This window comes from Ursus arctos, unplaced genomic scaffold (assembly GCF_023065955.2).
Source record: "Ursus arctos isolate Adak ecotype North America unplaced genomic scaffold, UrsArc2.0 scaffold_20, whole genome shotgun sequence".
NCBI classification, from domain to species: Eukaryota; Metazoa; Chordata; class Mammalia; order Carnivora; family Ursidae; genus Ursus; species Ursus arctos.
Genome location: NW_026622875.1, coordinates 16044171 through 16059898, shown reverse-complemented (window position 1 = coordinate 16059898; position 15728 = coordinate 16044171). Strand labels below are relative to the sequence as shown.

The 15728-nt window shown below is 35.1% G+C and overlaps 1 long non-coding RNA gene across 1 annotated transcript in view; it reads left to right on the top strand.

Moving 5' to 3' along the window:
• Positions 1–12827, top strand: part of LOC123000957 (uncharacterized) — a 46255-nt gene extending 33428 nt beyond the window's left edge. Inside the window, exon 3 of the long non-coding RNA XR_006409378.3 lies at positions 11565–12827. This is a non-coding gene — a long non-coding RNA (uncharacterized LOC123000957). The remainder of the gene's footprint in view (positions 1–11564) is intronic.
• Positions 12828–15728: the final 2901 nt, after the last annotated feature.

Here is a 15728-nt window from a genome sequence, read left to right as displayed (position 1 = left end):
TCTGCTTTTCCTTCCAGGCACCCCAGGCTTCTCAGGACGAAAGGCATAATCGGCGGTCTCAGAACAGAGCAACGCTAATGAGGATGACCCTGACCTCATGAGAATAGTGTTCTGACCCCCTGACCCAAACGGAAATAGAAAAGCTTGAGCAGTACATTTAAGAGTAACTTTGGGATTAGTTCTATGAGTATAAAGATAAATGAGAAAATAAATTCCTCTCACAAGTAGAGACACTTGGATAATTGTATGATATTTGAAACATAAAACTTAAACTGAAAACTATTACCCTTGTAAATTGAATTACATTATTATTCCTTTTAACTAACATCCGAATTACCTTTTCTTTAATATTTCCTTAGTTAATAAGAACCAAATCTTATTATAATAATTAAGGCTACTAAAAAGTCTTTAAGCCTTTTTCTTTTTAAGAGATGCATTTGTTATTCATTTATTAGGTCTATTTGAAACATATGCTGAAATTGTGTTATTTTTAGAAATTTCAATTGAAATATATTGAATATTGAAATATATTTAGGTTATAATTAAATACTGCCAAGTAATTCTTTCCCATCAAATATTATGAAGACTCTTTAATTGATAATTAGATACCTACCATGCATCTTATCTCTATTAATAATGATCGTTCTGAATTATTATCTTGAATCTGTTTTACTAAAATCCTTTCATATAAATTCATTAATACTTTAATTACCTGATGATATATGGAAGCTCTACTAATATCAGAAACTTTAAATGTACTATCTCTAGATAAAATTATATGAAAAGATACAGAACAAAATTATTTATCTTGTTTTGCTTTGGTAAGAGATAGGGTAAATTTTCCTATAAATCATAGGCACTTAGAGGCAGTATGTTAGTCATTGAAGTAAGACACACGACTGAACTGCTCTGAGAAAAACAAAATCCTTATTTTTCTCTTTTAAAAAGTAAAAGAACAACCGCCCCCATGAGGACTGGTTGCACCATTTCACTATTTGTTTATTTATTTATTTATTTATTTATTTATTTATTTATTTATTTAATGGGAGCTTCAGCTCTGGATTACCTAACAATGTGTGAAAGCAAGGCACTTCTTGACTGTAGGCATCAACTTTCAATAGGACATAAAACCAGATTCCTGGTATTTTCTGGAAGAGTGGAGTCACTAGCTCCAGTGTCCTGGCCAAATTTCAATTTGGGTAATTGCATTCTGCTTCCTTTAAAGGCCCCTGGTTGGTTCAGTTCGATAAGGAGCTCTTCACTCCGTGCCCGAACAGTTACGGAATGTGGCGGTGCTCTGGGAAATGGTTACTGGGTTTGCTCCTTAGATAGGCGAATGTCAACACTGCAACACACACACATATACAGAAGCATTTACACACTCACAAGTACAAATACGTGAGTGGTGAATTGAAATCTCATGGGAAAGGCACGCTTCCGCACACATCCACGTTTTCATAGGCCAGATTCCATTGTATCATCAGCACCATGGAAATAAGTATGGTTCCTGTCAGTACACACAAAAAAATTCCAGTTATTGAAGAAGGCAATGATGATTTAATTTTTAAGAGTCAATTAGATTAAAACTAAAGCATAGTACATAAAAAAATAAAACATTGACTTATTAGAGAAGAAGAGATTATATGTTGGATGCCCCATCTTATGGCTGGAGGGAAACCCAATTGATAAACACATTACTGTGACTTCCTTTAAGAAAGCTTCAGTGCATGTGTAGCAATTTTTTAAGGAGATTTCCAGTAACCTCTAACTACTCCAGGTTACTATTCACAATAAGAAGAGCAGAATTTTAGAAGTCTCCCTAAAGAGAGTAATAGCAGGATTTAGTTCCTAGTGGATTACAGCCCACATTATGAAACTACTGCACATTTGGCACAATTATGCACCACTGGCAGCCTTTTCTCAAAGGAAGCCTCATGTTAAATGAACACTTAGAATCATTTTGGAACTCATGCATCTTGCAGCTAACACTGTGCTAAGTTAAGCATCTAACGCCATGCCCATCTGGTAGAGAGAGAATATCAGGGCTGCAATATCATCAGTCCTTTCCCCTTAAAAGCTTTGATTTCATTAAAGGTGACCTCTCAAAGTGCTTTAGAAAATGAGCTACTCTACGAAATGTGCTGAATAGGACAGAGGGGCATTGAGTACATAAATTACCGTCTTACCCATTGTTGTTTTTAAGGTTTCAGAGGATCTTGCAGGTTGGCTGTTTTTCTGCTTTGGTGTCCTATGAAGCCAGTCTAGCAGATATTCAGTGGGCACTGAAGGGTTGAGGAATATACATTTGCAATGAGATGTTCTGCCCATTACTCTCCAGTGTGTGATTGGGATCAGAGATTTCAGAAGAGAGTTCAGAAACCTCAGAAATAAAATACAGACTTCAGTTCCTTTCCAGAACTAAGCATTTGGAAAACGGGATTTCAAAGGATGAATATGAGTTTATTTCCTACTGTCTCTACTCTCACTACAAAATGGTGTTTTAAGAATTCTGACACAAATATTTTACAAAAATATGTAATCACACAACCACAAACCATGTATTCTAGCCCCAGCCACCTTGCAATAATACCTGTTTGGAACACAGTACAAAGCATGAAGCAAGCAAGTAAGACCCCTGCAAAGAAAACCCATTAGGCGAAGTTCAAATTGACTTTTACTTACCACAAAGCCTGCGGAGTTACTGCTCAAAGATGATTTATTTCAGGTATTTTATTGAAATGATTTATTTTTGCTTAATTCACAGTGCCCTGAACTTAGTCATCCAGCTTCAAAGTCAAAATTAGGAATAACAATTACACGGGGCCTGCCATAACCCAGTCTATGTATATTAGTGGAAAGTGATAGCATTCAAAATTTCAGAAACTACAGCAGCCTTTCATTTTATGATTTATTTTGCCTACAGTAGATTCCAGGGGGATAAAGTAAAATAATCTTGGCCATCATACTTTGTTTTTTTTCTTATGTCCATGTGCTAATTTCCAAAACCCAGAGTTGGAAACGTCATGCAGGCCTATGTATGTTTTACTCCACTTTTCCCTTCATATCTGTATTTGGCTTGTTAGACCGTCTCTCAGTTACTTAACCATTCAATGAGGATGGTAATCATTGTTTCATAGAAACAGATAATGGAAAAAGTTGAATTTCATATTTCAATCGATTTTAAACTTATAATTATACAAGAAGTTTTTATTTATGTTGAATAAAATAAAGCTAATTATCCTAACTGAGCAAGGGTGTATTTAAAATATCACGAGACTGTTTCTATTTTAGAAATATTTTCATCTGAATTAAAGTTAATTTTTAAATGTTGATAATTTCATGTTGAATAATCACTTGTTCTGGGGATGAGCTTACCCACATTGCAAAATCCTCAAGAGTTCTAAATAGCTTATATTATACTCCACAAAATATGTCGGTTCCATTTATTTCTTAGTGCTTCAGTAGATCCCAGGAGAATATAAAGTAAAACAAAACTAAACTAAACTAAACAAACAAACAAAAAATGGACACCATACTTATTTGTTTTTATCTTATAGTCATGCTATATTCATATTCAAAACACACACTTAAAATTATAAGCAGGTTTTAATTTATATTGTATTTATAATTTATTTATGTTGTAATTTATTTGTCATATTTATCATTTTGATTTCAAATCTTTTTTGTGTTTGGATTATTGATTCTATTTTTTTGCCTTATGAATTCCTCATTTAACCTTTTTCCAAATGAAACACGTTTACATTATTACAATTACAAAATTATCCATAAATGAATGCTCACTGTATACATTTTAAATATTAAGAAGCTGATAAGTCAATAAATAAAAATCCCTTTAACCCTCTTTACCCTTATTACATAAACACCACTCAAGGGACTGTCAACACACACCTTCCAGGATTTCACAGTGGACCAGGGATTGGTCTTGGTCTCTTTTTTGAATAAGAGTACTCCCCTGGTTACCTAATACTTGTCCTGCCATTGACCGTTGGGTGTGTTGGGAGCTGATAACTTACCTATTTAGTTTACAGTTTGTCTTTTTAATTGAGACTAACTATTCTCAAGGAGCTGATATTTAAGAACTACCCACTGAGGAGCCTCCTATGCAAGCGAACATAATTTAAATTTGGATTTGAACCTGAAACCATAATGGGATGAAATCCGGGGGGACTTAGAAGGGAGGTAAATTATTTTACATGTGGGATGAATGTGGATTTTGTAACCAGAGGGAAGACTGCGTCAGGTTGTATTTTATAAAATCAGACACAACATTATTTCTGGCCCTACAAATTTTTCCAGAGCCTTGTCATCCCTCAGTGAAGAATTACAGTCTATTTCCCATCTCTTTGAAACTAGATGGAACTTTGTAGCTGTTTCGATTTAATAAAATGTGGTGGAAATGATGCTACATGATTTTCAATTCTATCTCATAAAGTAATATGGCTTCCACCTGGCTCTCTGCCTTTTGGGACACTCACCCTTTGAACCCAAACACGATATCCCAGGCCACATCAAAACATCATGTATAGGTGTTGTGCCTGGTAGTCTCAGCCAAAATCCCAATTGACAGACAACAACAGCTGCCAGACATGTAAGTGAGTAAGCCTTACGATGATTCTAGTTCCCAGCAATCAGGCCATCTCTGCCAACGCAAAACAGAGAGACTAGTTTGCCACACTAAGTCCTGCATAATTTATAGACAAACTTGTGAGCAAAATAAATTTGTTTAAGTCATTGATTTGGGGGTGGTGGGGCTGCTTTTTCCACACAGATGAAAATAGCCAAAATAGATCACAGACTATTTTAGATAGCTGATTAGAAAAGTATGAAAATAAATCTGAGCAAATCTGTCATGGCTTCATCTAGAAGACTGAGAATTGTTTATGTATTACCTAAGTCTTCATAACCTAGTCTTGGGGGTATCGGACTACTGTCTCAAGACCTTTTATTGGTGCCGTAGGACCAGAGAAGACCAGACCTGGGCATGTGTGTGTATGTATTTAAGTATAGAGTTTCCCCAGAAGAACGTGTATATTCCCACTTTAAATTATACTATAAAGAGACCAGTGCTGGGGCAGGAAATCGAAACTCAAGGAGTGAGGGGGTGAGTGAACAAGTGAGTTTGTAAAGAGAAAACTTTTCTCTTCCCTTTGGGGTCAGGAGTTATTCTCACCTAGACTGAAACACAAAGATGCCTGGAGCCCTATTGTGGTGGTAGATTTGGGAGTGAACTACCCATACAGGTGATAAAGTTGAGTTTTGTCTGCTCAATAGTGGGGGTGAGATGTCTCTGGCTTATTGAAGTTAGGGAGAGCACCTGGGCTTGTGTAGTACTGTTGTCTGTTTTGAATTTCCCTTCCATTGTTTCTAATCATTCAACAAAGTTTCATGAAAAATTATTTCCTGATCTCTGCTCTCCTGAGCCTATACAAAACAAGGAAAAAGGGCTGGTCTATGCTTGAGGGAGTAGATAAACAGATATTAGTGTTTGATACCAGAGGAAAGATGGCAACGCTAGTCCCTGGTGAAAAGTGGTACATAGTAGAGCGGCCATCTGGTGAAGTTCATCAGAACCAAAGGAAGCATTTTGGTTGCATGATGCAGAGACTGGAACTAACTAATCGCAAAATTCCATAATCAAGTCTGATTAGGCAACACTCCAGGAAATTCTTGTAGAAAGCTAATTTATGGCAATAAAGCTGCTGAGAAGACTTTGTATACTATTCTGGATTATAACAGCTAAATACACCACTTACTAGATGTTTGACCATCTGTAAAACATCTCTCTTGCTCTCTTTCCTGTAAAGAATAGTGACAACTGTCTCATGCAATTGATGTGGTAGTTAAATGAACTACTGTCGATGTACTGTCCCAGTTGAGGCGTTTTCCTCTAACCAATCATTAAAATAAATCCCATAAAGTAAACCAAAGTGAAATGTAACAAAATCATGAAGCACTCAGAAGAAAATAAAGAAAGCATTTTTTTTTTCTTATCTTGGGTTTGGGAAGGATTGTCTAAACATAGAGACAAAAAATGACACTAGCAAGAGAGAAAATTAATTTGACTTACACCGAATTAAAAAAAAAAACTTTTTGATCTTAAAAATTAAAAGGGAAGGGGCGCCTGGGTGGCTCAGTCGTTAAGCGTCTGCCTTCGGCTCAGGGCGTGATCCCGGCATTATGGGATCGAGCCCCACATCAGGCTTCTCCACTAGGAGCCTGCTTCTTCCTCTCCCACTCCCCCTGCTTGTGTTCCCTCTCTCGCTGGCTGTCTCTTTCTGTCAAATAAATAAATAAATAAATAAATAAATAAATAAATAAATCTTTAAAAAAAAAATTAAAAGGGAAAATAATAGGAACCACATCAACAAAGAAGAAAATAAGAGCTGAAGATCGATAATTTACTTAAAATTAATATTGTCAATAAAGTATAAAAGTATGTTCAAACTCACTGATGAAGAAATGAATTTCAAAATGCTCCCATGGGGATTATTCTATTGTCAAATCCCAGTGCTGAATAGAGTAGGATGAGAGTGGAGCTTTCTTATTTTGATGGAAGGTGATAAATCGGTGAAAAAATTCCAGACTCTAGAATTATTTTAGAATCTAGAGAATAATTTGACAGTATGTAAGAAAAACTGCAAAATGGTACACTAGTTGATCCCACATTCCACTTATAAGAAGATATTCTGAGGGCATAAGGACACGTAAAAAGATTTACATACAATTATTTTACAATAGTTTAAATAATACAATAGTACAAATTAAATATAGTATAACAGTTCAAATACACTGAGTACAATAGTGACGTTACTGATGCTGTAGGACACTGCCATTACAAACTGTCATAGTGATAAGACAGACTGTTAGTAACATGTTCCTGAAAGAGTAATTGGCATGAAGAGGATAATACGGCACCATTCCAAAAGATGCATGAGGAAAATATTGGAATAAAATGTAGCAAAATAAATACGATGAATTTTTAGATAATTTTTGTTTTCTTCTTAACTTTTCTACATGCTACAATTTCTTTTTGAGGAATTTATATTACTTCAAATTGGGACAAGTATTTGAATATTTGAATTCATAAAAATGTAATGAAACACAAAAGATAAAATTTTAAAATTTTCTAAACACTTTGCTTTACAGATTAAATTGCTATTAAAGTGTATTAAAACTTGTTCAGCTGGAATAATTGAAGGTCTTGTATGGTCCAAGTACAGCCAATAAAATTACAATTGAAAAGATTCAACTTCTGAATAAGAAGGGGAATGAGAAGCCTGGGCTTCCAGTTATGGAATGAATAAGTCATAGGGGTGAAAGGTACAGCGCAGGGAATAGAGTTAATGATTTCGTAGCAGCGTTGTATGGTGACTACCCTTGTTGTAAACATAGCATAATATATAGAGTTCTCCAATCACTACGTTGTACACCCAAAACTAATGTAACATTATGTATCAACTTTTCTTCAGTTAAAAAAAAAGATAATTGATAAATTTCCATTTGTAATAAGAGATCTGACTTTTAGTATCAAAGTACATCTGCAAACTACTGAATTAAAATGTTACCTGATAGAAGAGTCAGAATTGAGGACATTAATTCTGTTTCAGTTGCCAAGACAACCATTTCCTTTCACTATATGCTCAGATGGTGACTCATTTGGAACCTGCCTTTTCGGATATCTGGATTCCGCAGCATCCCCCACGTTTCAAGGCAGGGGAATAGACAGAGTAAAAGCAACAAAAATGGCAATATGTATGATACGTGTATTTAACTATAGTTTAAAAATTATAATCTGGCAGAATATTGACATTTCAATATTAAATAGCAGTAAACTGAGGGGTGACATCAGGAAGATGGCAGGCTAGGAGAACCCAATGCTCATTATTCAGACAAAAACAACAACAATGAATACAAAACTCCAATGAAAATAGCTCTGGGAGAGCTCTGGATTACAATGAGAGAGCTGCAGGAACACTGTGGAGCACTTCTGGGTATAAACCCTAAGGAAACAAAATTAGGATCTTGAAAAGATTTCTGTACTTCCATGTTCATGTCAGCATTATTCACAATAGCCAAATATGGGAACGACCTAAATGTCTGACAATGAATGAAGAAAGAAAGAAAATGTAGTGTGTGTACACACATCCCCCCCACACACAATGGAATAGTATTCATCCTGAGAAAAGAAGGAAATCCTGTCATTTGTGACAACATGAATGAATGCGGAGAACATTGCACTAAGTATAATAAGCTCAATGTAGAAAGGTAAATACTGCATGATCTCACTTATATGTAGAATCTAAAATAGTTGACTCATATAAGGGGAGAGAAGAACGGTAGGGTCCAGGAGCTGGGGGGGAGGGATAAATGCAGAAATGTTGGTTAAGAGGTACAAAGTTGCAGTTATGCAAAATGAGTAAGTTCTGGAGATCTAATGTACAACAAGGTGACTGAAGTTAGCAATACTATCTTATACTTGCAATTTGTTAATAAAGTAAATTTAAAGTGTTCTCAGCAAACCAAAAATGTGGTAACTATCTGAAGTGATGGATATGTTAATTAGCTCAAATGTGGTGATTACTTCACAATATGTATGTATATCAAATCATCAAATTATATGCCTTAAATATATATTAATTGTCAAAACAGCAAAAAATATCAAACAGCAATATATTGAATTTTATGTATATAAGATAGAATGCTTAACATTAACATATATGTACACATTTATGCATATGGAAAATCAACTTTCAAAAATACACTTTAAATTAAATTTTTTAAAGTATGTATATTTTAAGTGTCCAAAATGTCCTTTAAGTATGCATTTAGTTTAAAATGTTCCAAAATTTTTTATATCTCATGGTTGTCAAATAAAAACTTGAATTAAAAATTTGAAGGTTGGGGTAAATTTAATCCTCAGATCAATTTCCTAGTTGTTCAAAATATTTTGATGCCAATCTGGCTGTGTTCAAGGCAGAAAGCAAGCTCAGGGTCCCCCCACTACTCCTCCATCTGAACTCCCCCAATGGATTTCACTTCTTCGTTGGGGTAAATTAAAAAAAAATTAAAGGTGAACATGTTAAACCCATAATGTGGTCTTGCGCACCTCAAAGTACATTTTCTTTTCTTTTTTTTTTTAAGATTTATTTATTTATCTTAGAGAGGGAGTCGGGGGAGGGGCAGGGGGAGTAAGAGAGGGAGAGAATCCCAAACAGACAGTGTGGGGCTCCAGTCTCATGACCCTGAGATCATGACCTGAACTGAAACCAAGAGTCAGATGCTTAACTGACTGAGCCACCCAGGTGCCCCTCAAAGTACATTTTCTCATTGCAAATATATTCTTACTTACGTATCCAAGATATGTATCTCTAGATACAAGGATATAGTTTTTAGTTCCTCACTTATGAGAATTTTTGTGAGCTAGCCAAGATATTATAGAAAAATATACAAAAATACATTTGTAAGCCAATACTGCAACTTTGATGTGTTAGATGTAATAAAATATCGTTATCGTAGATTACATGAATTAGAATTTTTATCCAGATAAGGTCTTAGCATCATTGGCATCTTAAGAAGCCTAAAAGCCAATAACTTGTCCCCTATCCAAGTTTATCAGAAAAGGAAAGCTAAGGACAATTACAGACTTTTATTACTTACGTAGCTAATATTGGAGAATGTGGTTTATATCTGCAGGCAAATGAAATATCTATCATTTTCGGTATTAAGCATATTTACCCATCCAAAGACAGGGTTGTCTCAGGATGACCTTGCCTGTGTAAAATGCGTGCCTAGGGAAAGCAGAGCTAAATTTATGCTTACCGTGGGCAACTTCCTCAGCGTGCTTGACACTGGTATATCTAAGAGCTTTTATCTATTTTACTTTAACTACTGCTACTAATGAGTAATTAAAAATTCTAGATAGGCAGATTAATGTAGTTGCAGATATTTTGTCTACTTGGTCAAAGATTTTGTAGAATGTGCTTCAAATAGTTAGTGGAATACTAATAAATGATCCATATCTATTGATTATGGCTAAGCAGAAACAAAACTGATTCCTAAGTACACTTCATTTTAACAGTTTATATATGGAGAGTAAGAGTATTTCAATGGAGGTAGGAAAATACGTGCTTGGTCTTTACAAAGGAGAGTCCGTGATTGTGAGGTGTCACCTTTCTGATACGGGCAATCCACTTGCTCTGTGTGCTGATTTTACTACCATAGTGATTGAAAACACTGCTGCTGAGAGGGAAGGGGAAAAACCGAAACATACGTTCAAAAAAGCAATTTTTGTGGTTAAAGAAAATAGTAGGTGAAAAGGTGATGAAAATGGAAGTATGATTGAAACTAGAGAAAATGTCGAGAGAGATTTACGAGGCTTTTTAGACAATTCTAAGAGATTCTAGATCTTGTATCTATTGCATAGTGTATATTGACCTCCTAGATCCCATGACCTCTGCTTGCTAAGAGAATTTCTTTTTCATCCTCCCCATTTACTGTACCACGAGTTCATCCACATTGATTTAACACACCATCATCTAAAGAATGTGATAAGTTGGTGTTTCTCTCTGTCAAGGGACCAAAGAGATGAAAACGAGGCTTCACCAAAAGGTATAATTTTAGGTTGTTGGATACCCCTGCATTTTTCTTAATTATTTCTGACATTTTATCTATTTCACCATGAGCTTCCTTGGAGGTTACAGATAAAAAAAAAATGTTCTTCATGACCCAGAAGAAGAAATACATCTTCTCTTAATAAATCCCACCTGAAATCGCATAGGGGAAGGAAAGAAGGAGTAACAGTTCACATTTATCACTTGTACTGTTTCATTTGCTAACCTCTTTTTGGAACCTGAAAGACAGCGTCTTTTCAGCATGAAGGGAATCCCATATAAAATGTGAGGGTCAGGAAAAAAACATTTTTTTTTTTTGGACAAACTATATATAAGGAGCTGTGCAAGGGGAAATTGAAACGTAAAAACTGAAATGTAAAAAAATTCTCTGTCGTTATCCTAAGCTCTCTGAAGATAAGACAGAATTTTAAAATCGGTGTATCCCTAGCATTTGGCATGTAGTGTATAGTAGGTATTCAGTGAGTATATCCTGAAATACTTTGAATTTCATACGGCATTTTATTTTTAGTTAAGACAGCATGAATCCTTCAGGAAATGAATGTGCTAAACCAGAACAACAACCATAAACTGAAGACGACAGGAGAGTGTCTATTGCACTTACCTAGAACCTAGTGTGAAAGTTACTCTATGTATGTTACGTTATGTATGTTATGAAACATACATGGTTATGAAAGATGGCAGAACTTCTAAGATGCCCCACTGAGCTGTGCCTCCTGGTATTAGTACCTTTGTGTAGTCCCCTTTAGGTTGAATCTAGGCAGGCTCGGTACAATCCGTAGAATGCAGTGGAAATGGCTGTCACTGTTTTAAAATCTTAAAAACATTTTTAAAGTTTTTATTTAATTTCCAAATGACTGTAACTTCTAAGGTCAAGTCGTAAGAAGCCTAGTAACTTCTTTCTTACTTTCTCAGAAGGAGCACCCTTGGGGAAGCCAGCCACCATGCAAGAAACCTGACAATCCTGAGCCTGCCACGCTGTGAGTCGGAGCTGGCCACATGGAAAAGTTCCCCCAAAAGAAGATATTAAACAAAAACCAAAAGAAAGAAAATAATTTATTGGAGAATATATTTTTCAGACTGTTTTTATTAATTGATTAACTCAAACATGTATTTATTCAACTTTAATCAAGGGCCTATTATCTGTTGGGGATGGTACAAAGTGTGGAAGGTGTAACTGGAAAGACATAGAGAAAGTCCTCTGTCCCCGAGGAGACTGTAGTTGATTAAGGGCTAAATCTGGTGAATAAGGGCAAGTAAACAGACAAACAGAAAGCCAACATAAATCCTCAAGATGTCAAATATTCAGACACGTTAGAAATCCTAGGTTATCCTCGTATATCTGTTGATAATAGAATCCTGGAAAAAAATATCCGTATCAGTTGAGTTGTGAAGGCAACTCATTATTAAAAATAAACACTGGCATGCGTGTATGAATACTTCGATTTTTATCTTTCTCTTTGTGTGTGTCTGTATCTAGGCCAGCAGTCATATTACATTTGTTCCGTTTTCTTGTTCTTTCACTGTTCTTTAACCTGGCAAGCAATTGGGCGGCGGGCAGTAATATTGGTAATCAAAGTATTAAGACTTCATTCTGGGCATTTTCTTTTGATTTATTTTCTGGCTTATAAACTTTCTTCTTCAGATATGTTTAAGCTACTACTAAACCTTCCACTGAGTTCCTAATATAATTTACTGTATTTTTTAGTTCCAAAATTTCTGTTTTGTTATTTTTTATAGTTTTCAGTTTCCTGACAACATTTTCAATTTTCTTGTTGATCTTCTTAAACACATAACTATAGATCATGTATAATATACATCTCCCTACTGCATTATCTTCACATCCGTGACTGTATTTCAACTGACTCTCGTTTCTACTCGCTCTTTCATTCGTTTCCTTTTCATTTACAGTTAATTTTGATTAAGGATCAATTATTTATATGAAACGTCATTGTAATAACTGAGGCTTCTCGATAGAATTCACACTTGCTCCTGGTAAGTGGCTAGGACATTGGCAATCCAAACTAATTTAATTGTACTCCAGGTTTTTGATATTTTAAAGCTAGGCTTTGGGGCTTGCTAGGCGTAGTCTACTTCCAGTTTCCCCTTCATTCCAAGATAATCGCCTTTCAGGGTCCGATCTCAGAGAGTGCTTGTGAGGATGTTTACCAAACCATACTCGAGGCAGACACTGGAATCCAGGAGCGATCCTCCTAGTTTAGAGGCTGATGGAAGTTTTGCTCAGTTTTGCTCAGCAAATGCTTCTAGTACAAATGCAGTGTCATCAATCCGGGGAGCCATCTTTCACTGACTTCTGGCCTTGTGAGTCCTCGCTGCCTTTTTAGTTCTCTGATGTATTGAAGCAGGTTTAAAAAAATGTTTTATCTAGCTTTTCCGGTTGTTCTCAGTGGGAGGGTTGGCTCAAGTTGCTTATTCCGACATGACTTCGAAGCAGAAGTTCTGCATCCTTATTTCTTTGATTCTTTTAAAAATTTGAAGGAAAAATAAAATATAAATTAATCCTTATTCAGAAAATTACATAGATATATATATATTCTTTTTCACAAGGAAATTAAGGTTTTCCTTTTCACAAAGAAATTTGAAGTTGTTTTTACTTGATTGTTCACAAGCTCTACGTCCTGATCTTCAGGACACAAGTTGAGATCTGCAGAACTTCCATGTTCAGTACTCTGCTCTTTCTTACATGTGAATTATTAGTTAAGAACTGAGTAAGATCATTTGCAAAATTCTTCCTTAATCAATGTTATTTCAAAATGAAAGTTCAGGGTGTTTTTATTAATGTATAATAGAAACTAACTCTGGATGGCAGAGTCTTGGGCAGTTCTGAAGATCTCAAAAATGGTACCTCATGGATGGACTCCTCAGAAGAGCAATGCTCCTAACATTTTTATACATTGGGTCTCTCCAATCAAAACCTTGTTTTGCCTCGGAGCCCTATCAACAAGGAAAAGTACCGCAATGTTTTTTATATAACCATTTACTGAGCGACTTCGTCCTTTTCCAAGTGCTGTTACAGTTGCCTCACTTATTGCCTGGATGTAACAACTTTGCAGGGTCGATATTATACTTTTCATATTACACAGAATTTAAATGAGTCGTTTACCTATTTCCCTAGAGTCAGAAACATGTGAGTAATATTGAGCTTTCTTTGGAGGGAAATAATGGGTTTAAGGAGAGTTAGAATCATGTTCTTAAGGTCATAGGATCAATACATGGTAAACCAGGATTTCCACCTTGACTTAAGTCCTTCCCACCACATCATCTCTTTATATTTGGGGACAGCTTGTTTTCATGAAATTCAAAAGGAAAAGTTATGATAAAAAATAGGCTCTCTCTGTTGACCTTACAAGATTAAAACAATGATATAAAATTGAAAGCAGTCTTGCTGTTGTGTTCATTTTGTCACCTCATCTTCAGAACTGTGATCTGTATTGGGTTGTATCTACCTTACAGGAATGATAATAGCTTATTAAAAATGGACACAAAAGAAAATAGTATAAAAATATCTGTATACCAGAGTGCAGCTATTAAATCATATTATTGGACATCAAGAGAATGAGATTTACTACTGATGTGGGATGTTAACCGTTCATTAGTTAAAGCAAGTCATTATAAGCTCATTAATAAAGCCATACTTTTTTCAAACTTGTACAGATCTCTTTAGGGAAACTTCCAGATTAAAAATAAATTTTATTATTTTAGCTGAGAGCGGCCTTTCTAAAGTCATAGAAATTACATAGCTAATTAGTAGCGTTAGTTACCAGTAATGCTAGCAATCCCCTAAGGACAGGCTAATGTTTTTTAGCCAAGCTTATAGGAATTTGAATATCCTTGAGTGGTTACTTTCTCTGTGCTTAGCTTCCAAACATTCTTCAAAGTCACCAAATCTCACAGGTAAGTATTCTTTTTATTTCACATGATTTTTCCCCCCTATGATGAGGTAAATTTTGGTAACCAATAATTGAGCCAATAATTTCACAATTTATGTGTCACCTTATTTGGCATCTCATTTATGAACTGATGCTTAAAATTCTCTACCTAATCAAGATCATGAGCATAGTAACTGATCTTTTTAAAATTTTCTCCATGAATGCTGCATATGGTAATTTCTAAACAGTTCCAAAGACAGATGTTTTTATTTGTCATATATTATCATAAATGATCATTGAATTTCAGCATTTTTATTCATATTTTAAAGTGTCTCATCCTAATAAAGTAGTGTATTATATAAAAAATTATTCTTTTAACATTATAGCATAGCGAGACTCCCTATTGGATAGGTAAGCACATTAAATCTATTTTCAAAATCTGCAAGTACAAATTATACGATGTCAGTGTACAATTAGATGTAAGTGCTTTTTCCACTAATGTAAATTTTAAAAATGCCTAGACTGTTAAGAATGTAAAGCTAAACTATTAAATGTAGAGTTATTTGATCATAATATGTTAATTTGCGAAGTATTAATAAGGCTTTTGTGAAACAAAATTAATACTGGGACTAGGGCTAAGTATTTTGAAAAGATGAAATGGTTCTAGAATGTTCTCCTGGAAGCCTTGGTGCATTTTGTGAGTCAGGTAAGGAACAGAGGGCAGCACAAGCAGTAGATCACAGAGAAGGATGGAAGGAAGAGTACACCATAATCTTCTGTGCCAGTCAGGAAGGAACACAACCTGCAGGTATGAGGGTAAAGTTCGGGGACTTCACATGCTGAGGTAGTCCTAGAAGTCTGTTTCTAAATGTCATCTAAACACTTATATTTGATTTTTGTGTTATTAAGTATGTTACTTTCATTAAATTCTTTATTTTATCTTTATTATGTCTTTATTGCTCTTTTTCTGTATTTAGAAGATAGTGATTTTGCTGTCAGCAATATTACATGAGACTAATTACATGGAAATTACATTTTAGTGTTTCATTTTCCTGAGATAGTTATTATATTGTGTTATTACACTTAGGTTATTTCTTAATCCTCACAACTACTCCTCAAGGAATGGATTATTATTCTCCTTATAAAGGCTCGTATTTGGGGAGGGGCAGCTCCCTGAGACGATGTGTTA